Here is a 13,697-nt window from a genome sequence, read left to right as displayed (position 1 = left end):
CTTTGTAATCCAAAAGTCCAAGATTTTTCAACGGTATTATTAGACCAAAGCTGGGATGAAGTATATACAGAAATGAATGTAGATGAAAAATTCATTAAGATTAGTACAATATTTAAACTAAATTTTGAATGTTCGTTTATGAAAGAAACATCAACAGCAAATAAAAATAAGTGGATAATAACAGATAAAACAAAGTTCTCCCTGACCATGAAATATATCAGTTATTTAAGAAAGAACTGCAATTCCTAAACTATTATCAAGAATACAAAAAGATTTACAGGAAGGTTCTGCTCGCTGCAACAAGTCAGCAGATGACAAAACAGTATGAAATATTGAAAATAAAAACAAAATAGTCTGGAAGGCTGTACAACTAGAACCAGGACAATAGAAACAGAATCATAATAACTCCCAGATAAAAGAGATAGGTCGATAAACGATCCACAGAGACTAAAAAATTTTGTGAATGAATATTATTCATGTATAGCAGAAATAAGTCTACAAATGCTAGAAACGTAGGTTTCTAGCATTTGTAGACTTAAAGAAAGCTTTTGACAATGTTGACTGGAATACTCTCTTTCAAATTCTAAAGGTGGCAGGGGTAAAATACAGGGAGCGAAAGGCTATTTACAATTTGTACAGAAACCAGATGGCAGTTATAAGAGTTGAAGGACATGAAAGGGAAGCAGTGGTTGGGAAGGGAGTAAGACAGGGTTGTAGCCTCTCCCCGATGTTGTTCAATCTGTATATTGAGCAAGCAGTAAAGGAAACAAAAGAAAAATTCGGAGTAGGTATTAAAATTCATGGAGAAGAAATAAAAACTTTGAGGTTCGCTGATGACATTGTAATTCTGTCAGAGACGGCAAAGGACTTGGAAGAGCAGTTGAATGGAATGGACAGTGTCTTGAAAGGAGGATATAAGATGAACATCAACAAAAGCAAAACAAGGATAATGGAATGTAGTCTAATTAAGTCGGGTGATGCTGAGGGAATTAGATTAGGAAATGAGGCACTTAAAGTAGTAAAGAAGTTTTGCTATTTGGGGAGCAAAATAACTGATGATGGTCGAAGTAGAGAGGATATAAAATGTAGGCTGGCAATGGCAAGGAAAGCGTTTCTGAAGAAGAGAAATTTGTCAACATCCAGTATTGATTTAAGTGTCAGGAAGTCATTTCTGAAAGTATTCGTATGGAGTGTAGCCATGTATGGAAGTGAAACATGGACGATAAATAGTTTGGACAAGAAGAGAATAGAAGCTTTCGAAATGTGGTGCTACAGAAGAATGCTGAAGATTAGATGGGTAGATCACATAACTAATGAGGAAGTATTGAATAGGATTGGGGAGAAGAGAAGTCTGTGGGACAACTTGACCAGAAGAAGGGATCGGTTGGTAGGACATGTTCTGAGGCATCAGGGGATCACCAATTTAGTATTGGAGGGCAGCGTGGAGGGTAAAAATCGTAGAGGGAGACCAAGAGATGAATACACTAAGCAGATTCAGAAGGATGTAGGTTGCAGTAGGTACTGGGAGATGAAAAAGCTTGCACAGGATAGAGTAGCATGGAGAGCTGCATCAAACCAGTCTCAGGACTGAAGACCACAACAACAACAGCAGAAATAACTTGAACATACATTCCCAAAATCAAATTTTGTTGCTGCAAAATATTATGGAGTATGGACAATGAAGTTAACCATCAAATTGTAAGAAATGAGAAAAAAATACATAAATTAAAAAATAAAATGTCAGAATGCATAGTTGAAGTGCAAGTCATTGTACTTAAAGAATGCAAAGCAGTATGCAGATCCCATTAACCAGTATAATAAATGAGTTTTCAGCTCAAGTAACTTTCCGGAGTATGGAGTATATGAAACACGCAAGACTTGTGCCTCTGATAAGGAAGGGTGATGCAGTACACATTGAAAACTACAGGCTCATGTGACTGGTGTAACAAACCTCGAAAGTAATAGAATCCAATATGAATTACAGATTACTTCCTCTGAGAAGCACATTTCGATTTTCATAGAGGCAGAAGTACAGAATCAGCCATAGTAGAATTTACAAAAGTCGTAAACACACTACACAAGGATAAATGTGTCACAGGTATATTTTTAGGTCTATAAAAGACCTTTGATACTGTTGACCATAAAATTATACTAAAAAGCTAGACTCATTAGGGATAGAGACACTGGGTAAAGATAAGACAAACTTCAAATAAAGAAAAATTTTTGGTACAACACATATCAGGTTCCAAGTATATTAACATAGGTTTCTCTCAGGGCAGGATCTTGGGACCAATTTTCCTTTTGACATACATCAGTGACTTTCCAGACAATGTTAGACACATGGAAAAAAGTCTTTTTGCTTGTGACTTCAACATTGTAATCACAGATGAAACACCAGAACTCGTAGCAAAACCTACACTGTACACAGAAAACATTCAGCATGCATTTCTGCTTGAAGGGAGAAATTAATTGTATATATTTAAATGCAGTTGAAAATTTCAAACATTGTATAACAGACTCAAAATTTTTTGGAATGAAAATTGTTTGGGATTAATACTGTCACTTGAACTGGAATGAATGAACAATAATCCTGTTACCTGAACTGGATTGAATAAACAAATACACTACCAAAGAAAATGTCAGCATGCTATCCTGTTAGAATCCCGTCATCAGTTTGTTACAGGCAATGTCCTATAGTTACATGTTATTCCTATATAAACAACACCTTTAGGTAGGGATTCGTTTTATGGGGGCCCCACTCAGAAATTTGGACACAGTACAGGAAAGAGGTCATTCGAATAATAAGTAAATGTTGTTGTATCAGCTATTGTGGGAGTCAGCACTGACCCAAACAACAAAGGAGAGAAGTTGCAATGGCCAACAACAGAAATCCAAAAATCATCTGTACATTAAACTCTCAGATTATTACAATACTTTATTTCTAAAAAGAAAATAAACATAAGTTCTCTTTATGAAGTGACTCCTGTGCCTCCCACTGGCAGTTACTTGTACGGACTATTACTATCTGCAGAACGCAAGCTAAGTATCATTTTCCCAATACTCAGTGCTGATAATTTAGAAGTCTGCAACCGAACTGGGCCGTCCACTGATAGGCGGCTGTTTGAATCAGCGTTGAAAGGGGGTGGTGAACTCTTGTTTTCCTGGAGGTGTGGCGCTGCCCGCTCTTTCCAACGGCGCGCCGGTCAGCGCCTCCTTGATGCCGTTTCGCGGCGCTGCGCTGGTCGGTGTGCAGTCCACGATTTAGGACTGCTAATAAGTGGTGACCAAGATCCCTATAATAATTTGCTAAACAGCTAGAGATCTCAACTGCACCACATGGGTACACTTACCAAACTATTATGCACATAAAGAAATACATCAAATCTCAGAAACAGTAGCATTCATTATCGTGGAACGATACTCAAACTAAGTTATGTTTGCCAAGAGGAAACAAACAGCAGATACTAAACAGCATTTTCTGCAGAGGAATACAGTTCTAGAATAAACTGGCCTAACCGTTTAAAGATACAACTGAAATCCATATATTAAAAATAGTTGAACTGTAATATTATTTAATAATAAACAACTGGTGTTTTATGGTACGTTAATGAGATATGACAACAGACGACTGACACAGGTGCCATTGCTAACAGCATGACATCGTCTGCACCACCTCTCCTGCACTTATGACCATTTAGGTGGGACTCTAGTTGACTGGAAAACCAGGGCCTGTCCAGATGAGTTCCTATTTCAGTTGGAAAGAGCTGATGGTAGGGTTCGAGTGTGGCACGGACCCCACGAAGCCATGGACACATGTTGCCAAAAAGGCACTGTGCAAACTGGTAGTGGTTCCATAACTGTGTGTACATAGAACGGGCTGGGTCCTCTGGATGTTCGGCTACTTGGAGATCATTTGCAGCCATTCATGGTTCATGTTCACAACCAATGATGGATTTTTTATGGATCACATTGCACCATGTGACCAGGCCACAATTACTCGCGTTGGTTTGAAACACATTATGGGCAATTTGATCGAAGTATTTGGTCACCCAGATCGCCTGACATGAATTCCATCAAACGCTTTCGGGACATTTTCGAGAGGTTTGTTTGTACCTAAAATCCTACAATGGCAACACTTTCGAATTATGGACATTTACAGAAGCATCATCGCTGAATATTTCGGCGTGGGACTTTCAACGATTTGTTGAGTCCATGCTACGTCGAGTTGCTGCACTACGCTGGGCGAAAGGAGGTCCGACACGATATTAGGAGGCAGCCCATGACTTTTTTCACCTAAGTGTAATTGTTCTTATTGTAAAATACTACACCAAGGACTTAATGAACAATTCTAAGCTTTTTCCATTTTTTCGATTTCAACATGTGATCCATTATGTTGAGGTGCTGACTCAGCTTTTTCAGACGAACCAAGGGGACAATTTGAAGAACTTAATACAATGGTGAAATTATCATCAAGGTCCTAACTGGAGTTTGTGTGTGTGTGTGTGTGTGTATGTGTGTGTGTGTGTGTGTGTGTGTGTGTGTGTGTTTGTGTGTGTGTCCTATAAACGGTTTTCTGGGTGTTATCGTATTTTAACTGTTTGCATAGCGTAGTCCTTGAGGAAAAATTTGGGACCATCCCAGGATTTGCCCAAGAGCGTGAGAAACCTTCAGTTTATTGGGCATATCAGCCTACGGGTGTTAATCCGCAGTGTGGATTTGATCTCTGTCTGGCTTACCCCTAGTCTCGCAAGTTAATGCACTGCGCGTTACGCTATACGAGCAGGTGAGTTACTACACAGATATTCATTAAAGCAATCTTCAGGAAATGTAATTCACCACGAAGATGTAGCTTAGAAAACCCTTGTTCGACCGATTCTTGAGTATTGTTAGTCAGTCTGGGATTAATAGGGAAGATACCAAGAACAGAAGTGAGCTTCTTTACGGAATTCGCTCAGTAAGTGCAAGACTGTCGCGCGCGATGTTCATCCAGACACTACAGGAGAGGCATGTATCTTGGAGAGTCTTACGTGAAAATCCCCAGTGTGCACTTTATTAGGAGAGCCTGGTAACGCGTTACTTTCATACACACATTACCCACAATATGACAAAAAATTACGGTAATACTCAGAAAGAATTCGACACAAACACAGAGAATTACCAAAATTTGCTCTTTGCGGTATGGCACCAGTAAAACATGTTTAGACCAATACACACCGTATGAGACTTGCACAGTATATCGATGTACAGAATGTCCACAAAGTTCCACTAGCATTTAAAAAAATCAAATCTTGGAAACTATTAGAGATAGTCGTATTGTTGCGAACATGGCTGCGCTTCAGCAACGGTTAGAGATCAGTAAATGAATCCAAAGGGAACAGAAATAAGTGGATTTATTCATCTCTTGACAGTGGTTTCGACAGATGTAAACCCATCTTCTTCATAAATATATGTAACCTGGAGACAATGTAACAGCAATAACTACATAATACATGTCAAAATTACGCGTCACACAATTTCCAATGAAAATATGCTGTCAGCGTACATCGTGGTATACGTTATTAAGTATGCTGCCCTCTATGATTAGAACTTGTCAAGTAAGAGTAGTTAAAATCCAGAAATAAAACCAATCAAATAAAATGTCAGGTCGCGTAATGAGCTGCACGCCATCTGACAGGAAACGGAGAGCATAAACACCAGGGAAACAAGATTTTAGGCACAGTATAGATTTGAAGCCTTCAAAAAATTGTCTTCAAGCAAGATGCAGCTGCTCATTCAGTAAATTTTCATCCCTGAGCTCTAGATGTTGGAAGACCTGTAGTTTCTCCCGAAGATCCAACTTGCGCCCTTTAACTTCTCAGTGGAAAATAACTGTGTCCACCAAATTTTTCTGGGTATGATGAACAATCAGTAAGTGTTCCGTAAGGGTAGAATCATGTACATTCAAACCTTTCTTTTCTAACAGAGGATCTTCACAGACCTGCCTGTTTGACCGATGTAATAGCATGTGCAATCATTACAGGACAGTTTATAGACGCCTAAAATGGGAAACCAATAACCAGTATTTTCCACTGTTTGCAGAAATGTTTTCTTCGGACTATTGTCTGTAGAGAAGGAAACATTGCAGTTATAACTTGTCACTACAAAAAGGTTCATCTTGTAAGAAACATTCGCCAGGAATGGAACAGATATAAATTTACTAGTATCTTTCAATAATAGCGCACATGGTAGTAAATTCATATCATTCTTCGCTGTTATTGAAAGATACTAGTAAACCCCAATCTGTTCCATTCCTGGGAAATGTTACTTTGAGGATTAAGCGTCTTCTAGTGAAAAATTGTAAGTGTAGTGATTCCTTCTGTACAGAGTGACTGGTTTTCGATTTCAGGTAGCTATAAATTGACCTGTAATGACTGCCCACGCTATGCTGTTTCCGTGTTTGTAGTTATTGCTGTTACGTTGTCTCTGTGTTACATGTATTTCTGAAGAAGACGGATTTACATTCGCCGAAAACATGGTCAAAAGTTGAACCTTTTGTTGCAACTGGTTGGCTGCTTTGGATTCATTTAACGAACCGTAGTGTTGTAGAACTAGTTGCAGCTCTCAAAGTTTTATTATTTGTCATTTGTTGCAGGCAGGACTTAAAACGTATCAAAATGGTGACAGATCAGGAGATGTCACAATGTGTCACCTAATGTGAAGAATCCAAATCTGTGATAACAGTACCATGGGAATGTCCACGCCACTATGTGAGGGCACCAAAGACAGAAACAAGCATAATGATGTGGTTTAAAACCATTAAAGAGACAGGCAGTGCGCAACAGTTTCCTCGAAACAGACGTCCCCTCCAGTGTCAAGAGCGTGTAGACAGAGTGCAAGTCGCATTTCAATGCAGCCCCCAAAAGTCAGTTCGTCGTGCATCAAAAATTTCAGGAATCAAGATCAACCGTCTATAAAGTGTTACACGGGTTGTTACCCCTACATGCACATGGAGCACAAACGGTCCAACCAGCGAAGCCGAACGATCGTCCTCTGTGGTATGGATTGTGTGTTCAATGCTGGCCTCCGTGGGTGCTAACAATAACTGCTGAAAGGTGCCTGTTTTTAGTTGAATCAACGTTCCACATTTATGGTCATGTGAATCGTCACGACATTAGAATTTTGGGGTCAGAAAACCCACATAACACGTGTGAACACATGTGCTATATCGCGAAGCTTAATGTTTGGTGTGGCCTAGTACGTGGTACGACAATAGTCCCATTCTTCTTCGCAGAGAAAACCGTAATGATGAATCTTCACCTGGAGATGCTCGGACAACTTCTGCTTCTTCAGATCAAAGATCTGCAGCTATCCGTCATCTCCCAGCATGATGGGGCAACTTTACAGTGGAGTTCAAACGTGCAGGATGCGCTGAATGACATATTCCTTGAGAGGTCGATGAATCGCCATAGTCCTATTGCATGGCCTTCGTGCTCTCCCGAGGTCGCGTCATTAGTATTACATTTGTAATGTTACGTTAAGGATTGCGTATACGAAAACCAGTCACTGATATTGCTATCATCAGTACACGAATCAATGAAGTAATCAGAACTGGTGATGCTACGATGGTGACCGTAAGAAGGGCAGAACTCGAACATCGTCTTAATCTTATACAAGAGAAGAGCGGGCCACAAAATTCTGGCATAAAAGAAAAAAAAATTGAGCTGCTAAACGTTTTACAACAAAAGACAACGCTCCGTCTCTAATGGTTTCCTTGTTATGATTTTATGAAGTGACAGCGGCACCCTGTAGGCATTTTCTTCGCAGCCTCACTTTGGTGGCTGAGTGTAGCGCCCCGGCATCTGCACGTTTAGCGACCGGAGCTGGCAGACATCGTGTGGATGAGGTGGGAGAATCGGCGGCCAATATAGCGGCCCCTCGCTGATAGGCAGCCCAGAAAAGCAGCCGACCGTGCAATCAATATCTGGAAGGGGGCGAAGGAGGGCGCTGCTCCAGGCGAGCGAGTGGGACAGGTTCCGGGCTGGAGGTGACCAAGAAAGAGGGGCTCCTTCCAGACACTCACTACTCGTCATAGCAAACTTGGTCTACCTCTATTTGAAGATGAGTTTTCCAAGTGCTGTACAACTTCCATTATTTTTCTGTGTGATATTCCGGGAGATATGAAGTACAACAGCAATACTTTGTGTCATTGATGCAATACTAACAGTTTTATGTTATCTAAGTAAATAACAAGGGAAGTGAAAGAATTTGAAGCCATTTTGACTATTTTTCGACCGTGACTGTCTCAAGAAATACGTAAAGTCTTTTCTTTTTTTTTTTTTTTTTTTTAAATTACCGCTACCAGTCACAAACTTTGTCAACTATTGTATTTCTTATTTATTTAGCGACATGTTTCGAGGGTTATACCTCATCTTCAAGCTAAATGGCATTACAAAAACAACTTTACAACTAGGTCATACTGATGTTACGTAGTCTTTTCGTAAATGCTTTGGTCATCTTTGTTCTTCTGGCGTGGCAATCTCGTTGTGATGCGTTGAGGTGTTTCCATTTCCGGGGCTCTCTTGGTCGCTGTTCACAAATTGTCACTAACATAGCAGTAACTTGGAAACACGATCACAAACAGTTCTGTAGTGCAGTGGTCCACTCTACACTTTCTCAGACTTATTTAGAGCTGGCCATGAGTAGACTGTTCCACCTGGTATGCAATTTATACAGGGCAGACGAAGTATCCTCATATTTTAAGCAGAATGTAATAATCCCAGTTCCAAAGAAGACAGATGCTGACAGCTGGGAATATTATCGACTCATCAGTTTAATAAATCATGGTTGTAATTTACTGTCACGAAGTATTTACAGAAGAATGGAAAAAGTGGTAGAGGCCGACCCCACTTAAAAATTATTCTGGAATTCCATTTTCAAATAGCATATGTAGATTCAGAGAATGCTATTGAAAATGTTGACTGGAATACACTCTTTGAAATTTTGAGGGCAGCACAGATAGAATACAGGGAGTGAAAGGTTATCTACTACTTGTGCAGAAACCGCCTTAAGTTACAAGAGTCTAAGGGCATAAAAGGGAAGCAATGTTTGAGAAGGGAGTCCGACGGGATAGCGGCATATCCCTGATGTTATTTAATGTAGACGTTCAGAAAGCAGTAAGGGAAAATAAATAGAAATTTGGAGAGGAAATTAAAGTTCAAGGAGAAAAAAAATGAGTTTCTCCGATGCAACTCTGTCAGAGACGATAAAAAAGATGGAAGATTAGTTGAACGCTATGGGCAATGTCTTTAAAACAGACTTCTAGATGAAAATCATCAAAATTCAAACAAGAGTTATTAATGATGATGAGGTCCCATACTCCGAGGAGAGTAGGGGAATATGTGGGAGACCCGCATCACCGTACTAGGCAAGGTCCTAGCGGAGGTGGTTTGCCATTGCCTTCATCCGACCGTAATGAGGATGAAAACGACACAACAACACCCAGTCATTTCGAGGCAGTGAAAATCCCTGGCCCCACTGGCAATCAAACCCAGGACCCCGTGCGCGGGAAGCGAGAACGCTACCGCAAGACCGCGAGCTGCGGACAAGAATTATTAGATAGATCTGAAATGAGACGCTAAAACAATTTGCAAGACAACAGAATGGGAAGTCAATTACGTTATGCAAGGAAGTGTAGAGGCTAAAAATTGTGGAGGCAGACAAAGACCTGACTACACTAAGCAGGTTCAAGAGAATATAAGTTGCAGTAATTATACAGAGGTGGAGAAAAAAAATAGACTAGCGTGGAGTGCTGCAACACAGTCCTCGGACTGAAGACCGCAACAGCGGAAACATTGCAGCTGTAGTTTTACAGCATCCTCGGCAGTAGTAGTTCGTACCTCCGGCTCAGACGTCGTGAAGATATTGGGTTTTAACGTGCCAAGGCCGTAGAGGGAGTACCTCGATTCGGGGACACAGCCAGAGACAAGTGAGTGGGAAAGGAAGTGTGGACCACAGGACTCAGCGACGACTTCGCGGCTACAAAATGACGTGCAATCGAGTCCCAGTGCGCTTGCCAGTTGAGTGACTACAGGTGCGCATCTTCTCAGAGGTTATCAGTGACGTGCTAACATCAATATTTCACAGGCGACGAAATAATAAAGCTCACTTTGACAGATGACTCTGCAAGGTGCTGTCACCAGGATATCGCAATATCGAAGTCAAACTCCAAATGCGAAATGACAGTTGTTTTTCCCAAGAATAAGCAACTTTCACTCAGTTAATATTCTGCAGAAATCAAACCTGCATTTTTAATCGGACTTCCTTAACTCTGGTGCAGAAAGGTGTGCAGTATACTGCTGCATCCATTTTCAATAAGCTACCACTCGAATTCAAAAATCTTAGCAGTAATCCACGCGCTTTCAAATCGAAACTGAAGAGAGTCCTCATGGTCACTCCTTCTATTCTGTCGAGGAATTCCTTGAAAAATTAAGCTGATTCTTGTTGTATTGTTGATTGCGTTTACTTAAACTTATGGACTAAAATATTTATGAACCTGAAAAAAGTCATTTTTATCTATTACTTTTATGTTGTAATTTCATCTACTGACACATTCCATGACCTTGAATATTTGCTCCTCAATTTAGTCCTACGAAGCTTGACGTGTAAATAAAATAAAAAACATTGCAGAAAACACTGGTGGATGATGGTGTAAAATTCACTTGTTGCTTCTTTGGAATCCATTGACATCCTGAACATACAGAACCTTGGGAACGATGCACTGCTTGTATTCCGTCGCCCCTCCGTGTAGGCGACGATTTTTACTTCCCATAAGTGAAACGACAGTGATGTAGATGTTTTGAAGCTCCAACATCTCCACTTCAGAGCAGCACTCAAGCCAAGTCCCAAAGGAGTGTCGTCAGTGAAGTGCAGCAGTATTTATTACGATCACCAACGTACAGCTGGCGCAGAACTGAACTCCTGGATGGAAAGTGCTGCTCTTTATAACGACATGAATATCCGACAATATCTGAACATTAGAGGCGTAAGATATTTCGAGAAACTTCCAGAAATGATAAATACTAAGTAGTAAACAACTGCTAAGGATCAAGTTTGAGATGATGACCCGCAGCATGTCAGCCAGGGACCCTAACAGTTAGACCACACTTCATTCGGCAGTCCTAGCAGTAGTATGACCACATAAGGCGATGCGTCCTGGTTGCCATCAGGGCATCGTTCAGGCCTCACTCTCTTTTGCGGGTGATGTCTGCATACGATGCATACGTCATCGATCTCTCACGATACAGGAAACCACTGTATGATCACCTGCACACGTCGCTTACAGCACCTAGCTGGTGACATAGTATTGAACACAACTATGCATTATTCTTTCTCTCCCGAACTGAGTCAGAATGGTGTGAAAAACGAATAATTTGATGTAGATTGGTTTGAGAAACTGATAATACGAAGCTTGAGTTTTGCTTTTCCTGCTTGTCATTTTATCTCAGCCTTATTAAGCACATCTGCACGCTGTAGATGTGAGAATCTTGATCACACTAGCGACTGGTCTCAGTGAGTATGGGCAAGGGTTAGGTGCTCCTGGATCAAGACTAGTTCTCCAGCGCTTTCGTTGTTTCTTGAAGCCCATGACACAAAGCTTCGATGCCGTCTTCAGTGTGAAAGGGGGAACTATGACCATACAACTACGTAGATGTCTCTAATTTAGGTGCTTCTGAAAATATTTGGACATGAAGGCAATACACTATTCGCTTGCTGCGTGCATAATGAAGTTGTTAGACAGTCTGGCTCAGAACGGGACTCTCTGACTGGGGTCTTGGCTTTAGAAGAGTGAAAAAAAGTGCTTACAAACAGCGGTTAACTGAATTTAAATGTAATAAAATGGAACGCCTACAGCCGTCCTTGCGATATTATTTATTATACGGCTACCAGTTTCGGCCCATCATTGCACCATCTTCATGCCGTAACTGACTCTGAGTGGGTTAACTCCAGTCGTACACATGATTCATCAGAGGCCAACATCAACGAACTGGTTTTCGGAGTCTACCTGAAGTTGGTAGTTGATGCTTGGAGACACAAAATCGTTGTTACAGTTAGTCTGCCAAAAACCAGTTCATAGATATTGGCCACAGATGAATCGTGTATACGATTGGAGTGAAGCTCCACAACGTCAGTTAACGCCTGAAGATGGCGCACTAAAGTGCCGATACTGCTAGTCATAAAATAAGCAACATCGTAAGGACGGCTGTAGGTGTTCCATTTTATTACATAAGCCGACGTCCCTCAAACCTCCAATGAGAAGGATGGACATACAAAAATTTGAATTTAAAAGTGGTTGTAACATCTTCCGTCCAGGCAGATATCATCCAGATGAATGAGAAAAAGTGTAATGACATTTTATTGTAGGACCAGTAATTTATTTAATAAATTATGTATTCCACCACTTTGGTGTGATTTGGTTTAAGGCTGTGACATACCGCCACTGCAGTCATGCGGCGAACGACTTCGCCTCCCTAGAGTAACCTACGCTTTGATCGTAGCCGTAAGCCGAGAATACAAAGTGTATAACAACCTAATACAACGTATCATTCGCAGTATTTTATAACAAATTAAGGATCATTATAAAACTGACGTAAAATACACTCCTGGAAATGGAAAAAAGAACACATTGACACCGGTGTGTCAGACCCACCACACTTGCTCCGGACACTGCGAGAGGGCTGTACAAGCAATGATCACACGCACGGCACAGCGGACACACCAGGAACCGCGGTGTTGGCCGTCGAATGGCGCTAGCTGCGCAGCATTTGTGCACCGCCGCCGTCAGTGTCAGCCAGTTTGCCGTGGCATACGGAGCTCCATCGCAGTCTTTAACACTGGTAGCATGCCGCGACAGCGTGGACGTGAACCGTATGTGCAGTTGACGGACTTTGAGCGAGGGCGTATAGTGGGCATGCGGGAGGCCGGGTGGACGTACCGCCGAATTGCTCAACACGTGGGGCGTGAGGTCTCCACAGTACATCGATGTTGTCGCCAGTGGTCGGCGGAAGGTGCACGTGCCCGTCGACCTGGGACCGGACCGCAGCGACGCACGGATGCACGCCAAGACCGTAGGATCCTACGCAGTGCCGTAGGGGACCGCACCGCCACTTCCCAGCAAATTACGGACACTGTTGTTCCTGGGGTATCGGCGAGGACCATTCGCAACCGTCTCCATGAAGCTGGGCTACGGTCCTGCACACCGTTAGGCCGTCTTCCGCTCACGCCCCAACATCGTGCAGCCCGCCTCCAGTGGTGTCGCGACAGGCGTGAATGGAGGGACGAATGGAGACGTGTCGTCTTCAGCGATGAGAGTCGCTTCTGCCTTGGTGCCAATGATGGTCGTATGCGTGTTTGGCGCCGTGCAGGTGAGCGCCACAATCAGGACTGCATACGACCGAGGCACACAGGGCCAACACCCGGCATCATGGTGTGGGGAATGATCTCCTACACTGGCCGTACACCACTGGTGATCGTCGAGGGGACACTGAATAGTGCACGGTACATCCAAACCGTCATCGAACCCATCGTTCTACCATTCCTAGACCGGCAAGGGAACTTGCTGTTCCAACAGGACAATGCACGTCCGCATGTATCCCGTGCCACCCAACGTGCTCTAGAAGGTGTAAGTCAACTACCCTGGCCAGCAAGATCTCCGGATCTGT

This window comes from Schistocerca piceifrons, chromosome 4 (assembly GCF_021461385.2).
Source record: "Schistocerca piceifrons isolate TAMUIC-IGC-003096 chromosome 4, iqSchPice1.1, whole genome shotgun sequence".
In the NCBI taxonomy this organism is placed as follows: domain Eukaryota; kingdom Metazoa; phylum Arthropoda; class Insecta; order Orthoptera; family Acrididae; genus Schistocerca; species Schistocerca piceifrons.
The sequence above is the reverse complement of the archived record's forward strand: the minus strand, read 5'-3'. Positions refer to the sequence as shown.